This window comes from Equus quagga, chromosome 15, assembly GCF_021613505.1.
Source record: "Equus quagga isolate Etosha38 chromosome 15, UCLA_HA_Equagga_1.0, whole genome shotgun sequence".
Lineage (NCBI taxonomy): Eukaryota > Metazoa > Chordata > Mammalia > Perissodactyla > Equidae > Equus > Equus quagga.
In genome coordinates, this window is record NC_060281.1 from 56554243 (window position 1) to 56566372 (window position 12130).

Below are 12130 nucleotides of genomic sequence, written 5' to 3' on the forward strand. Positions count from 1 at the left end.
TGTGGGGGACAAAGAAGGAAGAAGCAAATTAAAGATGAATTTCATGCCATGAAACTTGAAAACGTGTTTAATTTTAGTAGTAATTGAGGAGACATAAATCAACACAACCCTTAGTTTCCATTTGCACCTAACAGAGTGACATTCTCATTGCTTCAGTGACAGTGCCTGAGGTTTTGAAGGGTTTGGGGAAATGAACATTGTCATTCTCTCCAGTAGGATCAGTACAAACTCTTTAGACAACCATTCCACAATTCTTCTTATTTTTTGCTGGGGAAGATTTGCCCAGAGCTAACATCTGTTGCCAATCTTCCTCTCTCTCTTTTTTTCCCTCCCCAAAGCCCCAGTACACAGTTGTATATTCTAGTTGTAAGTCCCTCTGTGTGAGCTGCCGCCACAGCATGGCTACTGACAGACAAGTTGGGTGATTCCATGCCTGGGAACTGAACCCAAGCAGCTGAAGTGGGGTGTGCCAAACTTTAACCACTAGGCCATTAGGGCTGGCTCTCATTCCACAATTCTGATGAGAAGCCTTAAAATGATGGTCTTTGATTTCCTAATTTCCGGCAATTAACTGTGTGGAGAAAGGGGGGGGGGAAGAGGTAAAAGGGATCACATTTCCTAAGGCGGGAGTCCTGGTGAGCCCCTGCTTTCATCTTCAGAGCTCTTGGTGGTCTCCGGACTGTACAAAACTTCATCTTATCTCCTGGCACCACAGGTGGGTCCCTCCCCTGTGTCCCATAACACTGATTAGTTTTTTTTGTGTGTTAAGCCACTGGCAGCACTTGGTAATCGGGTTACGTTTTGTCCTTCCCCTTTAGACTTTGGCGTCCTCAGGTCAGGGGCTGTGCTGTGATTCTCTTGCCCAGCAGGGAAAAGGCATCGATCACATATTTGACGAGAAAATGATTGAAATAAGTAGTGGGCAATGACTTATTTGCAAGTCTGGCTTCTAGAATTCAACAACACCTGCATCCTGCAGGTATGTGTGCGTGAGGGTGTGGCACAGGGCAGCTTATCCAAGCTCCCCAATGACGCCTAGAGCAAGAGTTCCTGATTCCTTTGTTCAGCTACAGGGGCCAGCCCGTGGGCTTTTCTCTATGTTTCCTTAAGGAGTATGTATGTTCTTCTGTTACTGTCTGGCCTCTGCTTCAGGTCCAGGCGGAACTCCCTTCCAGCTCATTTGCCATGGAAGGGGCAAGATCCCTCAGATGCCCAGTCTTAGGGCAGGTGTTTCCCAGGTGGGGCACAACCAACCCTTTCTTCCTTCTTTGGCCTCCTGTGGCATATTTGGGCTCCTCTTTGATCTATTGTCTCATGGATGCTGGAGGTCCCTTCAGGAATCCTCTCTTGTTTACCTAATAGCAATTAACAACAAAGCGCCTTTTATCTGAGTTCTCCAGCATTGAGCAGAGTCTGAAGGTGGTGGTGTGACTGCCTCAGAGAGATGGTGGGAGAGGCTTTCTGCCTTAGAGAGCAGGGTGTCAGCCTGTTGAGGAAATGGAGATCCAGTTGCCTGTGGATCTTCGAGGAAAGAAAGTGGGACAGGTTGGAGGGAGGATGAGACCCAGGGACGATTTGGCGTCCAGGTGGAGGGCTTTGTCTATGTGGAAGGTCAAAAGTCCACATCAATGAACATTTATTGAACTCTGGTCAAGCGAAAGCCACAGGGCACAGTGATGGGAGCCAAAAGGAGAAGCAGGCTAGGGGACGGGGATGGGAACAGGAGATCAGTGGATAAGGTTGGGGCAGGGAGTGGAGAGGCAGAGAGGGACAGGTCGAGAGAGAGATGAGGCAAACAGTGTGGCAGCTAAGTTCCCCAGGAGGCACTAGAATGGAGGTGATAGAACTGCAGGGTGGTTGGCTTGTCGAGTGTCCGCCGCTGGGCCCGCATTAGAGTCACCTGGGGAATTTAAAAACATACTGATCTTGGACCCTTTTCCAAGATAGCCTAATTGAATTGGCCTGGGGTTGGCCCAGGTGGTTCTAACGTGCCAGCTGGTTAGGAACGACTACCTCAGACTTAGGAAAGGGGCCAGTGTTTCTTCTGGAGGTGGGGAAGAGCGTTCTGTTGAGAGGAAGAGAAGGCTGACAGAGAAACTTGAAGATGGTAATACTTAAATAAAATCTTGTATTTTCCTGGTTCTTTCAATCACACTTCCTCAACTCTAAAGTGAAGATGAACCTCCTGGGGGTCTTGCTAAAATACAGGTTCTGATTCAGCAGGGCTGGGCAGGGCCTGGGAGTCTGCATTTCTCACACCCTCCCAGGGGATATTGCTGCTGTTGGACCACACTTGATTAGTAGGGCTTCAAGTTTACCAAGCACTTTCATGTCGACCATTTTGTTTTGCATATGACTTATGATGTGGCCCATATGAGGTAGGTCTTCCCATCCTGATTACGCAGATGGGGAAATGGAGGAGCAGAGCATGGCCCTGGGCGGCGATGTTTGGTGATCTTTTTGAGCACTGGGCCAGTCACTTTACTGCTTCTCACTTAACCATTTCCTCAGATCACACACCAGTAAGTGGTGAACCCGGGTCTTCTGACTCCAAGTGTGGAGGCCGTTCTTCTGGCCCTCATCAGCCTTTTCGAGGGCAAGACTGAAAGGGAGAGTGAGCGGGATGGAGCTTAGGGAGAAAGAAGGTATCTGGACCTGCTGTTATAGGAAACCAGCGAAGGGATAGGGAAGAGGCTGAGCAGGGGCAGAGCTGCTGTTGCTGGCCGTCACAAGTCGGCAGGGGATCAGATCCTTCTGTTCCAGTGAGGCGTGTCTCTGTGCCCTGAATGGAAGCCGAAAAGGCGCATGGGTGGACTTCCTGCAGTCGGGGAGATGAGACAGTTTGTAATCTAGGTCCGTGGTTCTCAAACCCGAGCAGCAGAATCACCTGCAGGCTGTGACACAGAGCTGGGCCCCGCTCCCAGAGTTTCTGACTCAGGAGGTCTGGGGTAGGGCCTGAGAATCTGCATCTCTAACAAGATCTCAGGTGATGCTGATGCTGCCGGTCCAGGGGCCTCACTTTGAGAACCACTGGTCTGCTCCCTGGCCACAGAGCCCCTGCAAGACGAGGAGGTCAGTTAGAGCCAGGGCTGGTGATTCACGTGCCTTTTAGTGATGAAGTTGAGGGTGTGAAAGTTTAAAGGAGGAGAAAGGTGACAGTTTGATGGATTCAACGTGGTATAAATTGGCAAAGTTTGACCCCACGTCCTTTTACATACCTGTTGAATCCATTGGAAGTGGAAGAAGTTGCCTGGTCTCTGAGTGATGGTGCTGACCCCAGGGAAATTAAATTTTTCTGAGGAAAGTTCAGCTTCTGTAAAAGTGGAGAAAAAGAGGGATGCAGTGAGATGATAACAAGGTTTTGGAGTTCGCCCTGATGGAGCAGGGGCTCCTGTCAAAGGAAGCGGCTACAGAAGAGCTTGCCTACACCAGGGCCTTGTGGATCTGAGGTGCAAGATGGGAGCTCTAGAGAGGGCAGGAGGAAAGATAAGATGGGAAGGAGACACGTGGAGCACGACGTCAGCCTGGATGGAGCGGGGGCACTGACAGGTAGATAGCAAGTCATCATAAATGTCCTACCACCTTCCCTTTGCATGCTACTGTTGCTCTTCCAAACAGCTTGCCCTTCCCTGATCTCGTTTGATCCTCCCAGCATCCCTGTGAGTATGTGGAGCAGGTACGAGACCTTTCAGTTTATGGATGAGGAAATAACCACAGAGAAATTTACGCACTTGCCTGAAGAGGCTGGGACAGCTGCTGAGCTCAGGTCTTCCCATTCTGGGGCCTGTGCTGTTTCTGGGGGCTGGTGAGGGCCACGGGCTGCTGTGCCCCGAAGACAGGCGTGGGCGTGACTCAGCAGACACAGGGGGATGGGGGGACCTGAATGTGGCTCAGGGGTGGACTCTGGTCCCTGGAAGAGATCCTTGCTGAGTTAGTTCGGGTATTCAGGTGGTGAAGAGTGGAGTCCAAGTTGGTTGGCCCGGGTGATGGGGTTTGGTGGAGGGATACCCAGAGAATGAAGGGAGGTGGGAAATGCTCCCATAGGCCTTGTGGAGAACAGAAAGGCTGTTCAAGGTCTAGTGTTACTTTTACAACCAGTTGTTCTCTCCTCAAAAACGGGGAGGGGGCTGGGAGCCCGGCTCCCTGCACTGATTTCCCACCGTGATGGCACTTCTGCCCTCTCTGCCTCTGCTCTCCTGCTGCCTCAGACTTTCTCTTCTCGCTGCCACCTCATGGCTCCTGCTTACAGCCATTATTTTATTGCCTTCTCCTTCCTGTTACTGCTCCACTCCCAGTTGATTCTATGTGTGTTATATTTAGAAATCCTTAAGAATAAAGACCTAGTTTGAGAATGGGCAGGGTGGTGGGGTCACAAGCCACCTTTCAGGCTGGTTTATAGGTGGCTACTTTTGGGTAAGGTCTGACACCTGCTCCAATGAGCCGAGGCTGGGGTGGCAGGTGGTACAGTGCAGAGCAGGTGTCCAGGGATGCCTGAGGGCATGGCAGGCCCTCAGAGTAGCATGCCCTATACCTTGCAAAAGCACAGCAGAGCCCTGCCCAAGAGGGATTTGAGAAGAACTGGGATACTAAGCAGATTTCCAGAAATTTCTAGGATTTCCAGACAAAAGGAATGAGATGAGATTTCATTTTCCAGAACTGAAGCGTAGGGTAGGGGTGTGGTATCTGGAGCAACCCACAAGACCACAGCTGGGGGAAATATTGGACAGAGTCGGATGAGGTAGTGGGAGATGATAAGTGTCAGAGAGTTGGGCTAATGGTCCATAAACCCCTCTTGCCTGGGTTCGGTCCCAATCTTGGATACTACTAAAGCCAGGTGGGGAGTGCAGGTAAGGGTCTGCGAGCTTCAGCTAGGAGAATAGGCAGGCTAGGGACAGAGTTGGACTGACCAAGGCCACAGTGGACAAGTACAGACAGACCCACTTGCAGCAACCGATGAAAACCCCATGTCCGTGTGGAAAAGGGGACTTTATACAAAACGCACACTGTTGGGACCTGTTCTCAAATGAAGAGAATTCCCTTCTTCCTCATAAACTCCTAGGTGCTGGCAAACGCACCTTATCTATGAACATATTCCTAAAGCCACTCCCAAGGAGAGCCCTACTCCAGGGGTTTAACTAGGTTTCGTGGTCAGAAGTCATAGCATACTGATATAAGGAGGGGTGGCAATGGGTGGTGAGTCCCCTGAGAATATTCCAGCAGAGGCTGAAGGGTCACTGGCCAGCTCTCTGCTCAGGGGCTGTAGGCATTTGTGTGAGGCAGAAGTGGGGGTTGGACCTGTGGGTCTTTGAGGACCCTCCTCACTCTGACACTGTATAGCTTACAGGCCCTGGGCTCTGACTCTGCCAGACCTACGGTTCATCGGGCTGCCCCCTCCCCTCCTTCAATGAGCAGGAGGAGCCTTCAAGAGACAGTCCTGTTCAGTTCCCTGCTGTCCTGCAGGTAAATGGCATCTCACTCAGGATGCGTATTTGTCTGGATGAAACATAATTCAAAGCAAATACAAAAAGAACAAAATATATGTGTATGTTATAGCTATTTCTCATATAGCCTCTCCTGCTAAAGGGAACGGAAGTCAAAGCAAATGTATTCTTTTACAGTCCCTTTGAGGGGAACAACTGATGTGGCCTTCTGTCTTCCACCTGGGCAGCATGAACACCTAATCACGTCCCCCCAGCCAAAAAAAAAGAAAGAAAAGGAAAGAAAAAAGTCTCTTTATCCCATATTGGTACTGCTGTCATGGTGAATCATTTCCTGCCCTGGGTTGTCGTCTTTTGTGTCCTTGTCTAGATGGTGGTTCTCTAAGCAGGGTCCATGACTTTTGATAATTGCATTTGTCCCTCTCTTTCCACAGGCTGCGCCTTCTGTATCCATCATATCCGTGGACCCTCACACTTCGTGGGGGAGGTGACGTGAGCGTTCCCTTTACATACTCATTTCGTAGGCGAGGACAACAGCAGCACAATAGTGGCTTCTCGTAATGTAGACCGGCTTCGAAGCCCCACTCTGCTCGCTCCTCCCTCTGTGGCCTTATGCAGGGTATTCCATCTCTCCAAGCCTTGGTTTTTCCATTTATGAAAAGAAGGTAACATTTACCTCATGAAATTACTGTGAGGCTTGAGATAGTTGCCCTATGTAAAGCTTTTAGCACAGTACCTTTCACATAGCAAATGTTCAGTAAATGTTAGGTATGATTACTGTGAGCAGAAAGCCTGAGTCTTGCTCCTGTGTCATATTATTCATTATTACTTACTGAGCAATTACTATATGCTAAGCCTTGTGTTAAGGCTTTGCCCAAGTTAATCTTCACAAAACTCTGTGAGTCTTTTTTTCTCCTATTTTAGAAATGAGGAAATGGAGACCCAGAGAAGTTCTTAACTGAGGTCATGCCTCTGTCAAGTGACCAGCCAATATTTAAATCTATGTCTTGCTGACATTTGTGCTTGTGCTTGTCATCCTCATGCTAAGTTGTCTCCCCAGGTTCTTCATGCTCTCCTCCCCACAGGGCCTGAGCTTGGTTCTAGATTCAAGGATAGACAAAAATGACCTTTAGGCTCTGCCCAAGTTAATTGGACAAATGTTCACAGTTTGGTTTACTTGCAATTCACCCAAGAGTGCAAAGAAATATGAGTTATGGCTGCAAAAGAGTCAGTGGACAAGCCCCCAGGGCCTTCCTCCCCAAGATCTGTGGTCATTTCATTCCACGTTTACATGTGTTGTATGTAGGAATCGTGAAGGGAGAGATTTGATGGGAGGCGAAAAGAATTATAGACCCTGACCAGAAGTGACTTCGCTCAAAAGCCCTGTGTTTAGAGACCTGAAGGAAGCCAAGATTAATAATATTGACTACTTATTAGGTATTCTGCCAGATGCAGGCAACGTTTTTCCTTATCAGATCCTCCCAAAGTTGCAATGATAGTGACCCACTGTTGGATGCAGGGTGTGTTATAATTACCGGGGCGATTGAAAAGTATGGTGGTTGTGTCAGCTGCAGGTTGTGTCACCCCAGCAGGGCTCTGCGAAGGGGTGGAGATGGGGAGAATGCAGCCTCACCCCCACCCGACAGACCGCTCCTGTTGAGAACTCTGCCCTATGAAATCGCAATTCTCTCCCTCACTTGAAGTCTGAGAGTACAGGGTCCAGAAACTGTTGTAGCCCAAGATCACAGAATGAATTCCATGGCAGAGTTAGGATTAAAATGCTCTTCTGTCTAGTTTTTCTCACCACCACACACTGCCATATACCGTTTCATGAACTGAAACTTACAGAGAACCAGATTTAGTTTTAACTTTACTGTTGACCCTCCCTGAGTCTTACCTTCTCAGTCTCTTGATGCTTCTCTCTCATCTGCAGGAAGCTTATCTTGCCCTGGTCCATTCTCTCAGACTGAAGTGGGAGGGCTTAAAGAGCAATAGACCCGTGTCTTCTGAAGATTCTTGGGGTCAAAGGCTGTATTTAATACAGAATGAGCTTGCTATCCTGAAAACATTTGAATCAATTATGTGCAAACATATTTTTGGCCACAGGCAAAAATGATGGGAGTTGGGAAATTAACTTAGCGTAGAAGCCAATCAGATTTGTACAATACGTAATCTGGCTTCAGGACTGCAAACTTTGGGATGGAAATAGTGAAGTGGTTGAATGTACTTAGTTTCTTATGCTCTCATTGAGATGTTTGGCAGCCTGTGAGCCAAACCTGAGCTGGATGATTAATCTTGTTTTCTCAGTGTACGGCTTTGCTCGCACACATCCTTAGCATGGAGTAGATGCTCAAGTAGTACTTGTTGAATTCATGAAAAATGTGGCCTTGCCTGCTTTCTTTTTTATTGTTCTAAAATACACATAACATAAAATTTACCATTTTAACCGTATTTAAGTATACGCCTCAGTGACATTAAGTACGTTCACGTTGTTATGCAACCATCACTTCCATCCATCTCCAGAACTTTTTCATCTTCCCAAACTGCAGCTCTGTCCCCATTAAACATTAACTGCCCATTACCCCCTCCCCCCGGCCCCTGGCATCACCATTCTACTTTCTGTCTCTGTGAATGTGACTACTCTAGGAACCACGTGTTCGTGCAATCGTATAGTACTTGTCCTTTTGTGACTGGCTTCTTTCACTGAGCATGATATCCTCAAGGTTCATCCGTGTTGTAGAATGTGTCAGCATTTCCTTCCTTGTTAAGGCTGCATACTACTCCGTTTGTACATATACATCATGTTTTGTTTATCCACTCATAAGTTGATGGATGCTCAGGTTTTTCCACTTTTTGGCTGTTGTCAATAGTGCTGCTATCACTTTTAGCTTATGGATGAGGGCCCTGTTGTTTCTGTCCAAGCCTCCACTTTCAATGTTGACTGCTTATCCTGTGTCATCTTTAGCACTGAGAATTAAAACACTTTCCAGTTTCCCGGAATAGTGTTTTGGAGTCCTCTTTCAATACTGTATTGTAAAGCCGAGCAAAAATGATGGAAAGATGTTTCTGACAACAAACTCGTGGAAAAGCTACTTTGCTTCCTCCTTGAATCTTGCTATTAAATTGCCACTTTTAATCCTATTTCAGTGCACATTGAGCCGTCCATCTTTCTGTTTACTTGCCAACATGTGGTTTGCAGGGGAGTCTGTGGAGGGAGGAGCCACCCCCTCCAGCCCGATGCTGGGGCTCCTGGCTCTTCTACTCCTTTATAACATTCTGCATGTGTTCACTTGATGCTGACAGCTGCCCTGCTCCATCACGCTGTCACTTCCTTCCCTGTATTTCATGTTGAGCTTCCAAAGCCCCAAGCAGCCACCTGGTTGAGAAGTCATTTAAAAAAAATCGGCCCTCAAAGAATAGCTCTGTTCTATTCCACTCACTCTAAAAAGTTAACTTCATTCAGGTCTCAACCATAACGGCTCAGGAACCCTCCCATCTGGGTATCTTTCTGCATTTCAGGTTCCCGGAGCCCCACACTCTCAGTTTAGGAGGGGGGTGGGGGTGGCCTGCCTGGTGCTTCTTCATGCTAAAGTGATTCTGGGTCTCAAAAGGCCTCATAAATCTGCTTCCCAGATGGGAGTCTTCATAAAAGGCTTGTCTCTGTGTGCAAGTCTCAAATTTCCTTCAATTTAAATTCAACAAATTAATAATCAAATGGATGCGGTCAATTGCAATAGCAAAAAATTAGTTTTTAAAAAGTGAGTGCTGTTGTGCATTCTGAGCTCCCTCCTTAGTTTATGAGTAGCCAAGTTTGTAGCAGGTTAACCTCTGAGGCGAGTCCTCAGAAACGGAAACCAAGGATAGGCCGAAGGCCATTAACCACCGCTCAGCTTTGAGTAAGCAAAATGTCACCCAGTCTCAGCATTTTAATTATTTATTTCTTAAAAGGAATTTTATAACACAAGTTGGAGTTTATTGGAGGTTGTTTATAAGAGCTTAAGATTTAATTTTTCTTTAAAGGGGAAAATTAAGGGAAAGGTAGACCCAGGGATGAAAGGCACGGGACGCATGGTGTGACGTCGGGAGGGAAGAACAGGGTCTCAGGTGCTGGCTGCGGATCTCCCTCCCGCCCTGCAGACCCAGGGAGGCGTTGGTTGTGTGTTTGGGCTGGTGGCCTGGTGCTGTGTCATGCCATAGGACACTGACTAATGACACTACACAGGCAGCAAGCTTCACTGTCCTCTACATCAGAAGGCCCGAGCAACTTACCGGCTTTCCTTCCCTCCCTCTCCCTGCGGGGGCAGCTGGGGAGGAGGCTCCCTCTGCCAAGCACCGCGGCTCTGCTTCCCGGATGTAAAAAACGTGCAGTCCTCTTTCTACCTGGTGCACAATTCTCTCCGCCTTCTACGATTTTTTTATTATTATAAAAGTACCACGTGTTGATTGAAACAATTTTAAACAATACAGAACAGCATAAAGGAAAAACTTAATCCTCTCCCTTCCTTCCGGCTTCTCCCCATCATCACAGAATTGGATGTGAATCCTTTTGTTTCCCTATTTTATAGAAACGCAAATCGTATGTCAGATTGCTTTATATTAACGAAGTGGAATTGTATTGTATCTATTATTTTGCAATCTGTTTTTTACTTAACAATATATCATGGATATCTTCCCAGATCAATGTATTAAGACTGAAATCATTTGAGCTCCATAATATACACACAAAATTGCTATAATTTCTTCAATCCTATGGATAGACTTTCCAATTGTTTTTAGTTTTTTTACCATTATAAATAATACTTAACTGAAATCCTGTGTCTATAAGTACTGAAGCTTTTACTTCTGTAGAATAGGTAACTTGCAGTGGGATGGCTGGTATGCCTCCTTTTAATTTTAATGTACGCTGAAACTGTTTTTTAAATTTTTTAAATTTTTCCTTTTTCTCCCCGGAGCCCCCCAGTACATAGTTGTATGTTCTTCGTTGTGGGTCCTTCTAGTTGTGGCATGTGGGACGCTGCCTCAGCGTGGTTTGATGAGCAGTGCTATGTCCGTGCCTAGGATTCGAACCAACGAAACACTGGGCCACCTGCAGTGGAGCGCACGAACTTAACCACTCAGCCACGGGACCAGCCTCTGAAACCGTTTAATTTACAAAAAATGGAGCAAATCACACTGCCACCAGTGTGTGAGGGAGTCCATTTCTCTACATTCTCACAAAGACTGGACACTGTCCGTGTTCCAACTTTTTGTCAAAGATATCTCATTATTGTTTTAATTTCTGATTCTCTGATCAGTAGTGAAATTGACCAATTTTTCATAAACTTATTGGTCATTTGCATTTCCTTTTTTGTGAATTGCCGGTCTATACATTATTTCTCACATATTTTTAGGTTGTTCCTCTTTTTATTATTAATTTATAGGATTAAAAAATATTGAGGTTATTAACCCTAAGGCTGTCATAATGATACAGATATTTTCTTCCAGTTTATTGCTCATTTGATGACTTAGTGGTGTCTTTTGTCATGCAGACACCACGGTAAAATTTTCTTGTAGTAAATCTCTCAATCTTTCGTTTTTTGGATTTTGAGATTTTTGTTTTGTTTAATATCTTCTCTAGCTCAAGCAAATATTTTTTTCTAATATTTTATTCTAAAGCTTTTATTGCTTATTTTTGACATTAAAACTCTTAATCTCTCTTGGAATTTATTTTTTAGTGTGGTATGGAGAAAGGGGTGCTAATTCAATGGTTTTGCAGTGCTTTCCAGTTATGCCGGCATGATTTATGAAAGAGTCCACCGCTCGCCTTGAACTGACGTGCTTCTTTCAGCATAGAGTGTGTTCTTCCGTGCCCTTGGATCCTCTTCTGGGCTCTGTGTTCTCTTTCGTGATCTGCTTGTCTGTTCCCGTCCCAGTTCCGTGGAGTTTGTAATGGCATCGATCATTAGTCTTCATACATGGAGGAGCAAGCTCCTTCACCATTTTCGTTTTAAAACTTTTTTGGCAGGGGCTGGCGCCGTGGCCGAGTGGTTAAGTTCGCGCGCTCCGCTGCAGGCGGCCCAGTGTTTCGTTGGTTCGAATCCTGGGTGCGGACATGGCACTGCTCGTCAGACCACGCTGAGGCAGCGTCCCACATGCCACAACTAGAAGAACCCACAGCGAGAAATATACAACTATGTACTGGGGGGCTTTGGGGAGAAAAAGGAAAAAATAAAATCTTTAAAAAAAAAAACTTTTTTGGCAATCTTTATATATTTATTCTTCCATGGAAACGTTAAGATTATTTTATTTAGCATGTAAACATTTTCCTGTTGCTCTAATTGGAATTCTTTTTTTTTAAATTAAGGTTATAAAAGTTAACATCCTTGTTAAATTACAGTTGTACATCATTATTAGTCATGTTGTAGGTGCACCACTTCACCCCTAGTGCCCTCCCCCCACCCCCCTTTCCCCTGGCGACCACCGATCAGTTCTCTTTGTCCATATGTTAACTACCACCTATGAGTGGAGTCATACAGAATTCGTCTTTCTCTGTCTGGCTTATTTCACTCAACATAATACTCTCAAGGTCTATCCATGTTGTTGTGAATGGGACAACTTTGTCCTTTTTTATGGCTGAGTAGTATTCCACTGTATATATATACCACAACTTCTTTATCCAATCATCAGTTGCTGGGCATTTAGGTTGGTTCCAT

The 12130-nt window shown here is 46.1% G+C and overlaps 1 long non-coding RNA gene across 2 annotated transcripts in view; it reads left to right on the plus strand.

Moving 5' to 3' along the window:
- LOC124225981 (uncharacterized) overlaps positions 1-12130 on the plus strand; it is a 63544-nt gene that overhangs the window by 10024 nt on the left and 41390 nt on the right. The gene's annotated exons all lie outside the window — the stretch shown is intronic.